Genomic DNA, 12,394 nt, shown 5'->3' on the forward strand with positions numbered 1-12,394 from the left:
TATGTAGCCCAGTCTGACCTCTCTGAAGACCAGCACCCTGTTTCAAAGTGGTAGTGCAGAGAGGACGAAGCCTCCCATGCTTAGTGGAAGAGGACTTGAATAAGATTCTGTCCAGGCAGCTCACCAGTTTTACTCATGTCCCATACCTGGGTGCACGCTTCCTCCATTATCCTCAGGCTTTTTACATGATTTCTCTGCCCTCCTCTGTCTTGTCCAGCAGGACCAGTAATTACGGGGTCACGAGGGGAGCCATACCTGAAAAGATGGGACGAGAAAGAAGGAGGTGAGACCAAGTAGAACTCCTATCAAGGTCTGTTTATTGAATCAAAAGCAAAAGCTTATATGGGGTGGAGGGAGGGGCTAAGCAGCAGGGGCGGGGGCCCAAGAATGCCTCCAGATGATGCCATCAGGGGAACATCCTGTGGTTTATCTCAGAACACTATCTCTCTATCTCTCAGAAAGTCCCTAGCTATCCTGCTGAACAACATCTGCAGGGGGTGAAAGGAGGAAGTTATACAAGGCTGAAAGGAAGAAGTTAGCTTTGGAATGGGCCATCAGTATTTTTCCATAGCCAGTAGATTCTTTTACCCTTGAGTGACCTTGGGTTGGCTCCCGACACTCCTCTGTGTTGCTGGGCTTCATCAGTAAGCTCCTGCATGTAAATAAATAGGGTGTAGGGCTTTGGATGCCTCTGAATTGTAGGGTTTTTCAGTTCAGCAATCTGTGTCCTTCCCAGGTAGAGAAACTTCACGTTTCTTACACATGTCCTTAAGACCAAGGCTGGCACTTTCTTGGGGGCCTTTACAAGCTGCCTTAGCCAGCTTCATATTACCACAGTGAAACACCTGGGGCAGTTTGCAAGGACAGTAATCTCAGTTTCTTCCCATGCCTTTTTCTGCTCAGGAGACAATAACACATCCTGGCAGGCGAGTGTGACAGGACCAAGTGCTGAAAGCACAGAACAGGGGAGAGAAGAGGGAGACATTCTGCCCTTAGGGACCACAGTCTGACAGAGGCATGCCTTAATAATGCAAACCCCTGCCACAATGGACCACTGGAGGATACTCAACGTCCACACTACTGCAGGAGCCTATTAACTCTGGTGACCACTCACGTAGAGGGACAGAGTCCTTGAGTGGGAAGGGACTGGTGTGGAAGAGATTGTGAAAGTCGCCGTTTTTGAAGTGCCTTTATTCATTTGTGTTGATGTAGCCACTGTAGCTGCTATAGAATCTGTCCCATTTTAAGGAATGTCTGAGCTGCTGGTGATGTCACATGCCATTAATCCCAGAGCTCGGGCAGCAGAGGCAAACAGATCTATGTGCCTTTTAGGCCAGCCTGGTTTACAGATTGAGTTCTAGGACAGGCAAAGCTACACAGAGAAATCTTGTCAAAAAAAAAAAGAATGTCTCTGAATAGACAAAGGGATTGGGACGGTAAACCCTGAGCAGAACTAGAGCTTACTTCAGTCTACTCCAGAAGGGTCACCATGGGAAGCTAGCCTCCCTCAGCCTGCTGGGGCTGTTTGCCCAAGGTTGCACATGATGTTTAACTAGTACATCCTTAAGCACCTGTACAAGTCCTTGAGGAGATTGGGCCTACTACAGTTTTCTCAGAAGGAAAAAGGGGAGCTTTTAGGCCTCAAAGAACCCATGGACTTGGCAGGTGTCATGGGATCCTCAAGGGGCCCTTGGTCGATAAACTCCTCCTCTTTTCACCTAATGAAACAGTTCCCAAGGGTAAGAATCTTTGGAAGAGCATATGTGCCTTTGTATAGCCCAAAGGAAGCCCTCAGTGGTACACATTTGTGACCGTGTCCCCTGCTTTGGGTGACTCTCTGTGTTATAATGTCTTATGAAGCTGAGTGGAATGCTTCCATAGTGTGCCTGCTTTTCAGTTGAGCACAGAATCCCCCAACGGAATCGCTGCTTTGGAGTTATCCACAGTCCTGTGGTGACCTCACTAAACTCCTTGGTTCGACAAGCCAAACTAAATGGAATTCTTCTTTGTTATGTGTCTTCTATATTTGGGGTGGACAATCCCTTCTGCCCAGCTCCTCGGTGAGAGTCACCTGGCACATGAGACCTAAAAGAAACTGACAGAATAAAAGAGATGGGTTGTAGTGCAGTATCTGCCAGGGGAATCTAGGCACGAGCATCTTCCTTTGTGAGGCCTCCAATGGCTCATCCCCTAGCTATGGTGATAGTTTTATGGCCACTGCTACAGCTAATAATGCCTGCATGATCGGCTCAGCAGTTGGCTCATAGGAATCTTGCCTGACTAAGGAAGAATTGCAATGGGAAGTGGACATGCAGAAGGTGTCCACCTAAGACACAGCAGCAAAAGCAAATAGAGGGAACCTGGTCCAGAAGCTCTGAATGGGGTCCTGTGAAAGGCTCTTTTATTTGCCTGTTTCAGCTGTTGTCTCAAAGGACTAGTGCCTCTGTCTGCTAGCCTAGGCCTGGTCCTGGAAGCTCCTTACCTCTGTACACTCTAACCCAGGCCTAGGACGTTCTCAGCCTCTGAGACTGACTGCTAAATAAACTCACCCCTCCTTGTTCTTACTGAGCTCCAACTCCAAGAATGAGCCCAGATTTTAATCCATTAGTTCATGCTCCCTGTGTCTAAGGTCCCCGGTCTCCTGATTGGATGAGTCTGAACATGTGCCTACCTGAAAGCTGTCTTGTGATTTTGTTGTGTGTATCTCTCCCTATATGTGTCTGTCTCTTCTGTGTTACAGAGAGTGCCTGCTGTCTGGTGTGTGTGTGTGTGTGTGTGTGTGTGTGTGTGTGTGTGTGTGTGTGTGTGTGTGTGTGAAAACTCTATAGTTCAGCTTGTGCTGTCACCTTGCCTCTGAGAGCCTGCCTTGCCCTCCAGGAAATTCTTTTGCATGGGAAATGGCAGAGAAGGAGATCTTCCCTGTCAGCTGGCCCTCAGGCAACCTCTAAGCAGCAGAAACCTAAAAACAGAGCTTTCACACTCTCAAGTCCTAAGACACAGACATGGAAGGCAGAGCAGGGAAAATAACCTCAAGTGAGACTAGGCTGGTTTCTTAGAGACTCAAAAGAAAACAATGTAACTTTAATTTCCCTGTCTACCTATCTGTCTGGGCTCTGGCTTGGAGCCCTGCCTGCTTCTGAAACCCAAAACTGGCCCCATGCCTGAGAACCAGGTGAGAGTATGGTGTGAACCTTGTCTCCCTAGTCCAGAGGTTCCTTCGAGGTGGAGTGCAGCTTCTGCCGTCCTCTTGGATGCCACACACAATGACCACTAAGACACTGTAGGGAGTAACTCCACCTCCAAAAGTCAGCCCTTTAGCATTGTGTCCACAGGGAGTGGCTGGGTTAAAGGCTGATTCTGGCTAATGGGACTCTGTTTGTTGCAGTGGTCACACAGGGGAAGAGCTGAAACATTGTGGGCCCTTCTCTCAGGTGCTTGGCCTCCCTGCCTCCTACTCCCACTCCCATGCTGCCTTTGGGACCTCTGAGATTGGCCCCAGGCGAGGCTTTCATGCCAACTCTCGTGAGGCCTTTGGAGACACACTAACTAGTGTCAACACTGCTTTATCTTAAAATGTCTCTATCCTGAAAAGGGCCTTTCATGGCTATAAACTGCCCACTGTGACTCAGAAAGGGCAGCAACATAGTAGGGCATGGCACAAAAGGCTCTTCTTTCAAGTCCCCGGATGATGGAAATCTTGCATTAGAAAAGTTTTCTGAGACCTTACCCCAAGTCCCTGGATGCCAAAAAAAGCTACCTGCCTATTTCCCTCACCATCTCTCTGTTGGGCATGGCACTAAAAGGCTGCTCCTTCAAATCCCCAGGTGCTGGAATACTTGTGTCACAAAATGGCTCTGAGCCCCATCCCAAGTCCCAGGAATGCTGCATAAACCACCAGGCTCCTTCCCTTCAGGAATCTTGTAAAATCGCTCCTGATGCCCCAGGTCCTGGTTTCAGATGTCCCCATGGATGTAGATGGGGATGCAGAGGTTTGAGGGGGCTTATGACCACGAAAGACCCCCACCCCAGGTGAGGGGGTGCTCAGCACCACAGAGTACCATTGGTCAGGCCTGAGCCAATTGCTCCTGTAAAACTGTTGAGGGAAGTTTACAAACATCCACTCAGCTGCCTTTGCCCAGCCCCTGACACATACTTTCTTTTCTTTTTTTTTTTCCTTCATTCTTTTCCTTGTTTCTTTCCTTTTTTTCCGAGACAGGGTTTCTCTGTGTAGCCTTGGCTGTCGTGGACTTGCTTTGTTGAACAGGCTCCCTGGAACTCACAGTTCTCAGCCTGCCTCTGCCTCCCAAGTGGTGAGATTAAAGGCTTGGCTTTCTGCAAACAGGCAGTTTGTGAGATCAGCACAGCAGGCTGCTCTAACTATTAGGGACACCATTGGATCAGGCTCATCCTGAGGACCTCTAAGGAGGGCACAGGCAAGGGTCCATAACAGCTGGACCAGAAAGAAGCCAAAAAGGAGTGTCAGGGCTGAATGGAGAAGGAGTCTATGAGAAAACTTGGAAGTAAGGTTAGGGTGCCCTGCAGCAGGAAGACTGGTGCTGGTCTTGTGGGTGGGGCTGTGACTGCTGAGGTCAATAGTGGTGGGCGGGGCTTGTATGCTAGGGTGGAAGGGTGGGTGGATCTGGACCTAGTAAGAGCTAGAGAAGGAAACTTTGTGCCCTTGGTAACAGGCACTAGAAGGGGGACCATGTGTGGGGGAGGGGCGGTGTTCTGTAGTGCTAACAGCTGAGAGAGGAAGGTAGACAGACTGAGGCAGGGGTATGAGGACCAACCTGCATCTGCATGGGGTGGAGCCCATCTGATCACTGGGGAAGCAGGAAGTGGTTAGGTGTTAGGGGCGTGGCTGTGGATCCTGCAGCATAGACATAAGGGCCTGCCAGGGTGGGAGGCAAGGTGATCATTTATAAATTAGGCTGGGCTCCGGATGTTGACCTGAGAGGAGGCAGGGTCACCCTAAGAGCTGGATGGGGTTGTGTAGGTGTATACTAGTGTGTGGTTGTGAGAGCTGACTGAAGAGTAGTGGGCTTTGCTCTCTTGCTGATCCAGGGCTTCACTGAGGTCTGGTCCTTCTCTGAGTGCTGGATTGTGTCAGTCTAACTTTTGGTCCCTACTTAATGTTGCCCAGAACCGCTGAAGGAGAAGGGGGCCCAGGGCTGTTTCTGCTGTGGCAGTTGTCGTGGGCTGGGCTGTGTGAGTGGTGAGATAAGTGACCAGGGAATGCAGAGCACCAGGCCAAGGCTATGATGTGAGTGGTCACTTTCTGAGGAGGGGGCAGAAGGCTGAATCCTCACTTGACCTTCATTTGGCAGAGAACACCTGTAGCAGTGGGGCACTGTGACCTGCTGAGATAGAGTAGTGGGTGGGGGCTGTGGTTGCAAAGGTCAGGGAAGGGCAGTGGGTTTCAACCTTCCTAATGCTGTGACTCTTTAATACAGTCCCTCATGTGTTTCGTTGCTATTTCATTACTGGAAATTTGCCACTGTTACAAATGGAACCTCAACATACATAGCTGGTGTTGGGGTCGCGACCCACGGGATGAGAACCATGTCTGTGGGGGGGGGTGAAATATTGTACATTCTCAGGGCGAAGCTTTGAGTGCTGAGTTAAACAGCTGTAGGTGCGGGTAGGAGAACAGAAGCTGTCTCTTCTGGGGTAGCTTGTGCTGGAGGTGTTGTGAGTGGGGCAGAGATGACTTAGGTAGTAGTGGTAGGCAGGACTTGATGCTTAGGTGCAGCTGAGGCTGATGATGTAGGCATAGTGGGCAGAGCTTGCAAGCCAAGGTAGGAGCTTTGAGCAGTGACAGGTCGGCCTTCTGTCTTGACAGCTGATAGACATGTTGAGGGCTGGGTGAAGTGTAAAGCATTAGCAAAATACTGAATGCAGTGGAGAAGAGGGAGCCTGTTTGTATGTGCTGCAGCAACTCTTGTGGGTGGGGCTGTGAGTGCTTTCCTAGGTGGGCTGCATTTGAATTGGATAGTCCCAGGAAGGACCAATCATCTTACCTATCACCTTTTTGGATTGCATATTAAGTGTTCACGAATCCAGCTCTGGTTGTCTTAAGTAGGCATGTTTGGAGTTACTAACAATGTTATGTCCAAATTTTGAGAGACTCTCCGAACAGACCACCCAAGAGCCAAGACCAAATGCAGTGACAACGTTGTGTTTATATTGCAGGTTGGAACCCAGGACACACCTCCAATGCACTGATGCAGCAGGTGCAGGGAAGTGGCCTGGATTCTCAATGGAGAGGGGTTTGTTATAGGTTTTAGACAAAGAATTGAGTTCTACAGTATATGATTGGATGACATCTGGGCAGAAAAGCTGCAAGCAGAGAGTTACAAGACTTAGAGTTTCATGGTTGGGTAATAGATGCAGGGGCAAGTTGGCCTATAGAAAATATTGGCTGAGGCAGTCATGGGGGCATTAGGAACCTTGACCTGGCCTCTCCTAATTTGTTGTTGCTATGTGCCAGACCACCTGCTGCTCAGGTTGATCAGCAGAGACTGTATTTGGACTTTCCCAAGGTGAGCTGATTGAGTGGCCAGTGAACATTGTTTCTGTTTAGGCTAGTGTGTGTTTAGTCTGGAATCTGGGTTCAGCCCTTGCCTAGGTTGAAGACAAAATGGAGTGTCCTTTGCAAAATGGAGTCTCTTTTTCAAAAGGGAGTTTGTTAGGTCCTTACAAACAAGATAGTTTAGACTGAGAGTTTTATTTTAAATTTTAACCCGTTTGTGTGTGTCTGCAGATGCAGGCAGATACCCTGAAAAGCTTATTCAGTATTTGTCAAGTAAGCCATTCAGTTGTAGAATAATATAGTTATCCGTATCCTAGATGGCATTAAACAGGAAACTATAAACCCAACATCTACAGGAACTCAGAAATGCTAACATCAGGTTGTTTCAGTTTTCTTTAGGGATTTTTTTTATTAATTTATTCTTGTTGCATCTCAATGGTTATCCCATCGCTTGTATCCTCCCTTTCTTCCCTCCCTCCCGTTATCCCCTTATTCACCTACCCTATGACTGTTCCTGAGAGGGATTACCTCCCCCTGTATATGCTCATAGGGTATCAAGTCTCTTCTTGCTAACCTGCTGTCCTTCCTCTGAGTGCCACCAGGTCTCCCCCTCCAGGGGACATGGTCAAATGTGAGGCACCAGAGTATGTGAGAGAGTCATATCCCACTCTCCACTCTACTGTGGAGAATGTCCTGTCCATTGGCTAGATCTGGGTAGGGGTTTAAAGTTTATGGCCTGTATTGTCCTTGGCTGGTTCCTTAGTTTGAGTGGGACCCCTGGGCCCAAATCTGCCTATCATAATGTTCTACTTGTTGGTTTCTAGGACCCTCTGGATCCTTTTACTTTGCCATTCTCCCATGCTTCTCTCATCTAGATTCCCAATAGGATGTCCTCTCCTCTCTCCCAGTTTCCTGGTAAGTGAAGGCTTTCCTGGGACATGCCCCTTGGGCTAATATGCAGATATAAGTGAGTATATACCATTTGAGACTTTTTGCTTCCAGGACAACTCACTTGCTATGATCATTTCTAGCTCAATCCATTTATCCACAAATTTCGGGAATTCCTTGTTTTTAATAGCTACATAGTATTCCATAGTGTATATGTACCACAGTTTCTTTATCCATTCTTCTATTGATGCCCACTCTCTCCATATCTCTTCAATATAGTACTCGAAGTTCTAGCCAGAACAATAGGACGACAGAAGGAGATCAAGGGTATCCAAATGGGAAAGGAGGAAGTCAAATTATCCCTATTTGCAGATGATATGATAGTGTACATAAGTGACCCTCAAAATTCCACCAGAGAACTCCTACAGTTGATAAACACCTTCAGCAAATTGTCTGGATACAAAATTAACTCAAAAAAGTCTGTAGCCTTCCTATACACAAATGACAAGCTTGCAGAGGAAGAAATTAGGAAAGCCACACCCTTCACATAGGCCAAAAGCAATATAAAATATTTAGGAGTTACTCTAACTAAGCAAGTGAAGGACTTGTTTGAAAAAAATTTCAAAACTCTGAAGAAAGACATTGAAGATGACCTGAGAAGATGGAATGATCTTCCTTGCTCATGGATCAGGAGAATTAACATAGTAAAACTGGCCATCCTACCAAAAGCAATCTACAAATTCAATGCAGTCCCTATCAAAATACCTACACAATTTTTTAAAGACATTGAAAGGTCAATTCTGAACTTCATATGGAAAAACAAAAAACCCAGAATAGCTAAAACAATCTTGTCCAATAAAAGGTGCTCTGGAGGAATCTCCATACCTGATCTCAAACTGTACTGTAAAGCAATAGTAATTAAAACAGCATGGTACTGGCACAGCAACAGGCTGGTTGATCAGTGGAATCAAATCGAAGACCCAGATATGAATCCACACACATATGGTCACACTTGATTTTCGACAAAGAAGCCAAATCCATTTAATGGAAAAAGGATAGCATCTTCAACAAATGGTGCTGGTCTAACTGGATGTCTATGTGTAAAAAAATGCACCTGGACCCATATTTGTCACCTTGCACAAAACTCAATTCAAAGTGGATTAAAGACCTCAACATAAAACCAGAGACAACTAAGTCACTTAGATGAAAAAGTGGGGAAGAGCCTGGAACATACTGGCACAGGGGACAACATCCTGAGAGAGAGAAGAAAGAAATCCTATCTATAAAACAAAATAAAGATTGCTTTACCCAGGTAAAATATGATGATCACAAAGTAAGTCATTCAGTGAGATCCCAGCAACCATGCTTAGTAATCCTTCCCGTGTGTTTTTTTTTTAACTTACTTATTTTTAAGCAGACATTTGTTATACTGAAGTAGCCAGAAAGCCAGCATGAGTTTTGTTGTGCTCATAGGCATCAGACACAGCTATCTGCCCATTTTGCCTGTCAGAAGGGAAGTGGATCCTTTTGGTGAAGGGGAACTAGATGTCTTTGGACCTAACAGTCCAGAATGTGTTGACCAAAAGGGGCAGCATGGTGTCTTCTGTAAGTGCTTCTCAGCTGAAGTTAGGGTTGGTACTGGAGGCAGTGACCTCAGAGTGAGTCAGCAGGCAGGACAATCAGAGCACTGACTGTCTCTATGCTGATGTCAACTCACACAGTTGTGACACCTGAATAGGGCAAGGGGACACTCCCTCCTCTGTGTTCCCTCAGGCAAGGCCACTTCTGTTGGCAGGACCTTGTGGAGCCTTTCTCTAGAACCTCCATCCTATCCAGTGAGTGCCACTTCCCCTCCCTGACCCCAGACTCTCAAACTGCACAGACAGGCACAAGAGCACCAAACCCCAGGTTTGCATGGCCTGTCCTTAAGCAAAACCCCACTGCAGGGCATGTTGTTGAGAAGCAGCAGAGCATCAATGTCAGTGGAGTTTCAGGGCACACAGGCCATGTGACCTGGGCCTCCTCACTGAGCTCACAGCCTAGTGGCAAGAAGGAGAGGGCCCAGGAGGAGCAGCACAGAGCTTGCCATGTGCCTGCCTCCACACTCAGGAGGAAGGAGGAAGAGTAGGTGGCAGGAGGTGGGGCAGGCCCAGCACTGCTTGAGACCCTCCAGGAGGGAGATCACAGCCACAGGAGGGCAAAGGGCATGAACTCTAATCCAGAGTGTCCTTCCCTTCCAGTGGATTCCAGGACTTTCAGTCTTAGGGTCGCTGGGTGGGCTCAGCCTTGTGGTCACCAGGCAGCACAGGCCTCCAGCTCACAGTGTCCTGGCCATGCATCCAGGTTCAGGCCTAAAGACCCCCATCCCAGGTGAAGGGGTGCACAGCACCACAGAGTACCATTGGTCACGCCTGCCCCAGCTGCTCATGTAAAACTGTTGAGGGAATTTTACAACCATCCACTCAGCTGCCTTTGTCCAGCCCCTGACACATTTTTTCTTTTCTTTCTCTTTTTTCTTTTTCTTTCTTTTCTTTTTTTTTTTCTAGACAGGGTTTCTCTGTGTACCCTGTGCTGTCCTTGACTTGCTTTGTAGGCCAGGCTGGCCTGGAACTCACAGTTCTCCACCTGCCTCTGCCTCCCAAGTGGTGGGATTACAGGCTTGGTCTTCTTCAGACATGCAGTCTGTGAGATCAGTGCAGCATGATGCACTAACTATTAAGGACACTATTGGATCAGGCTCATCCTGAGGACCTCAAAAGAGGGCAGGGGCAAGGGTCCAAAACAGCTGGCCCAGAAAGAAGTCAAAAAGGAGTGTCATGGGATGGGCCAGGGCTGAATGGAGAAGGAGAGTATGAGAAAACTAGGAAGTAAGGATAGGGTGCCCTGCAGCAGGAGGACTGGTGCTGGTCTTGTGGGTGGGGCTGTGACTACTGAGGTCAATGGTGGTGGGCGGGGCTTGTATGCTAGGGTGGAAGGGTGGGTGGATCTGGACCTAGTAAGAGTTAAAGAAGGCAACTTTGTACAATGTGGAATCCCTTGGGAACAGATGAGGGCAGAGGTGGGGGAGGGGCGGTGTTCAGGAGTGCTTAGAGCTGAGGCAGGGAGGTAGACAGACTCAGGCAGGGGTGTGAGGGCCAACCATGGTGTGAGGGGCCCACCTGATTATTAGGGAAGCAGGAAGTGTTGAGGTGTTGGGGGCGTGGCTATAGATCCTGCAGTGTGGAGGTAAGGGGCTGCCTGTCTGGGAGGCTAGGTGATCAGTTACAAAATTAGGCTGGGCTCTGGATGTTGACCTGAGAGGAGGCAGGGTCACCCTAAGAGCATGACAGGGCTGTGTAGGTGTATACTAGTGTGGGGTTGTGAGAGCGGACTGAAGAGTGGTGGGCTGAGCTCTCTTGCTGATGCAGGACTTGATTGAGATAGTCTGGCCTTTCACTGATTGCTGGATTGTGTCAGTGTAACTTTTGGTCCCTACTTAATGTTGCCCAGAACTGCTGAAGGAGAAGGGGGCCCAGGGCTGTTTCTGCTGTGGCAGTTGTTGTGGGTTGGGCTCTGTGAGTGGTGAGATAAGTGAACAGGGAATGCAGAGCACCAGGCCAAGGCTATGATGTGAGTGGTCACTTTCTGAGGAGGGGGCAGAAGGCTGAATCCTCACTTGACCTTTATTTGGCAGAGAACACCTGTAGCAGTGGGGCACTGTGACCTGCTGAGATAGAGTAGTGGGTGGGGGCTGTGGTTGCAAAGGTCAGGGAAGGGCAGTGGGTTTCAACCTTCCTAATGCTGTGACTCTTTAACACAGACCCTCATGTGTTTCGTTGCTATTTCACAACTGGAATTTTGCCACTGTTACAAATGGAACCACAACATACATAGCTGGTTTGAGGGGTGCAACCCATGGGTTGAGAACCCTGTCTGTGGGAGAGTTACAATGTATCCATCCTTCCTCTCTTTTCCACCCACCCTATCAACTACCTATGAGGTCAACTTCATGGACACATGAAGTTTATGTTGTGACTTTGATGTTATGTTTAGTTTAATTTTTATACAGTTTTACACAATACATGACAGTAACGTAGTACTTCCAAAAACTAACAGTTTGCTAATGACAAATTTCATCAACAACAACAACAAAATACTTAAAGTTGTAAGGGGTAACGAGCTGCTAAAGGAAGGTAGCCTCGGTTGTGTCTCAATTCCCTAAAGAGTAGTTAGTTGGGTTGGAGAGATGGCTCAGAGGTTAAGAGCACTGGCTGTTCTTCCAAAGGTCCTGAGTTCCATTCCCAGTAACCACATGGTGGCTCACAACCATCTATAACAAGATCTGGTGCCCTCTTCTGGCCTGATGGCTTACATGCAGGCAGAACATTGTGTACTTAATAAATCTTTTAAAAAAAAGAAAAGAAAAGAAAAAAGAGTAGTTAGTTGTTCCAAGCAGGCCTTCTCAGGAAATTTTATATGAAAGTGGGATCGGCTTTCTCTATAGTACTATTCAATCTCATGGTATTAATAGATAGAAATGTGATGCAGCTAAAATAAACATATTTTGATATATAAGGGTTTGTATATAAAGATTGAGATGGATAGGTATTTGCAAAAAAAACAAAAAACAAAAAACAAAAACAAAAACGCAAGAAGCTTTCTCATAACCTATAAAATCTCAAGTAAGTTGTTTAAAGTACACAGAGAATGCTTGAGACCCTCCAGGAGGGAGATCACAGCCACAGGAGGGCAAAGGGCACAAACTCTGCTCCAGAGTTTCCTTCCCTTCGAGGGGTTTCCTAGGCTTTGAGCCTTAAGGTCCCATTCTGGGCTCAGCCTTGTGGTCACCAGGTAGCACAGGCCTCCTGCTCACAGTGTCCTGGCCATGAATCCAGGTTCAAGTCGAAAGATCCCCACCCCAGGTGAGGGGATGCACAGCACCACAGAATACCATTGGTTAGACCTGCCCAAGCTGCTCCTGTAAAACTGTTGAGG

General features: G+C 47.6%; 1 protein-coding gene across 1 annotated transcript in view; it reads left to right on the forward strand.

Moving 5' to 3' along the window:
- Positions 1-222: 222 nt before the first annotated feature.
- LOC311601307 (circadian clock protein PASD1-like) overlaps positions 223-12,394 on the forward strand; it is a 49,807-nt gene continuing 37,635 nt past the window's right edge. Inside the window, exon 1 of the mRNA XM_084788690.1 lies at positions 223-310. The gene's annotated coding sequence lies outside the window, so the exon portion shown is untranslated. The remainder of the gene's footprint in view (positions 311-12,394) is intronic.

Source organism: Acomys minous, assembly GCF_964271855.1.
Source record: "Acomys minous genome assembly, chromosome: 7".
Classification (NCBI taxonomy): Eukaryota; Metazoa; Chordata; class Mammalia; order Rodentia; family Muridae; genus Acomys; species Acomys minous.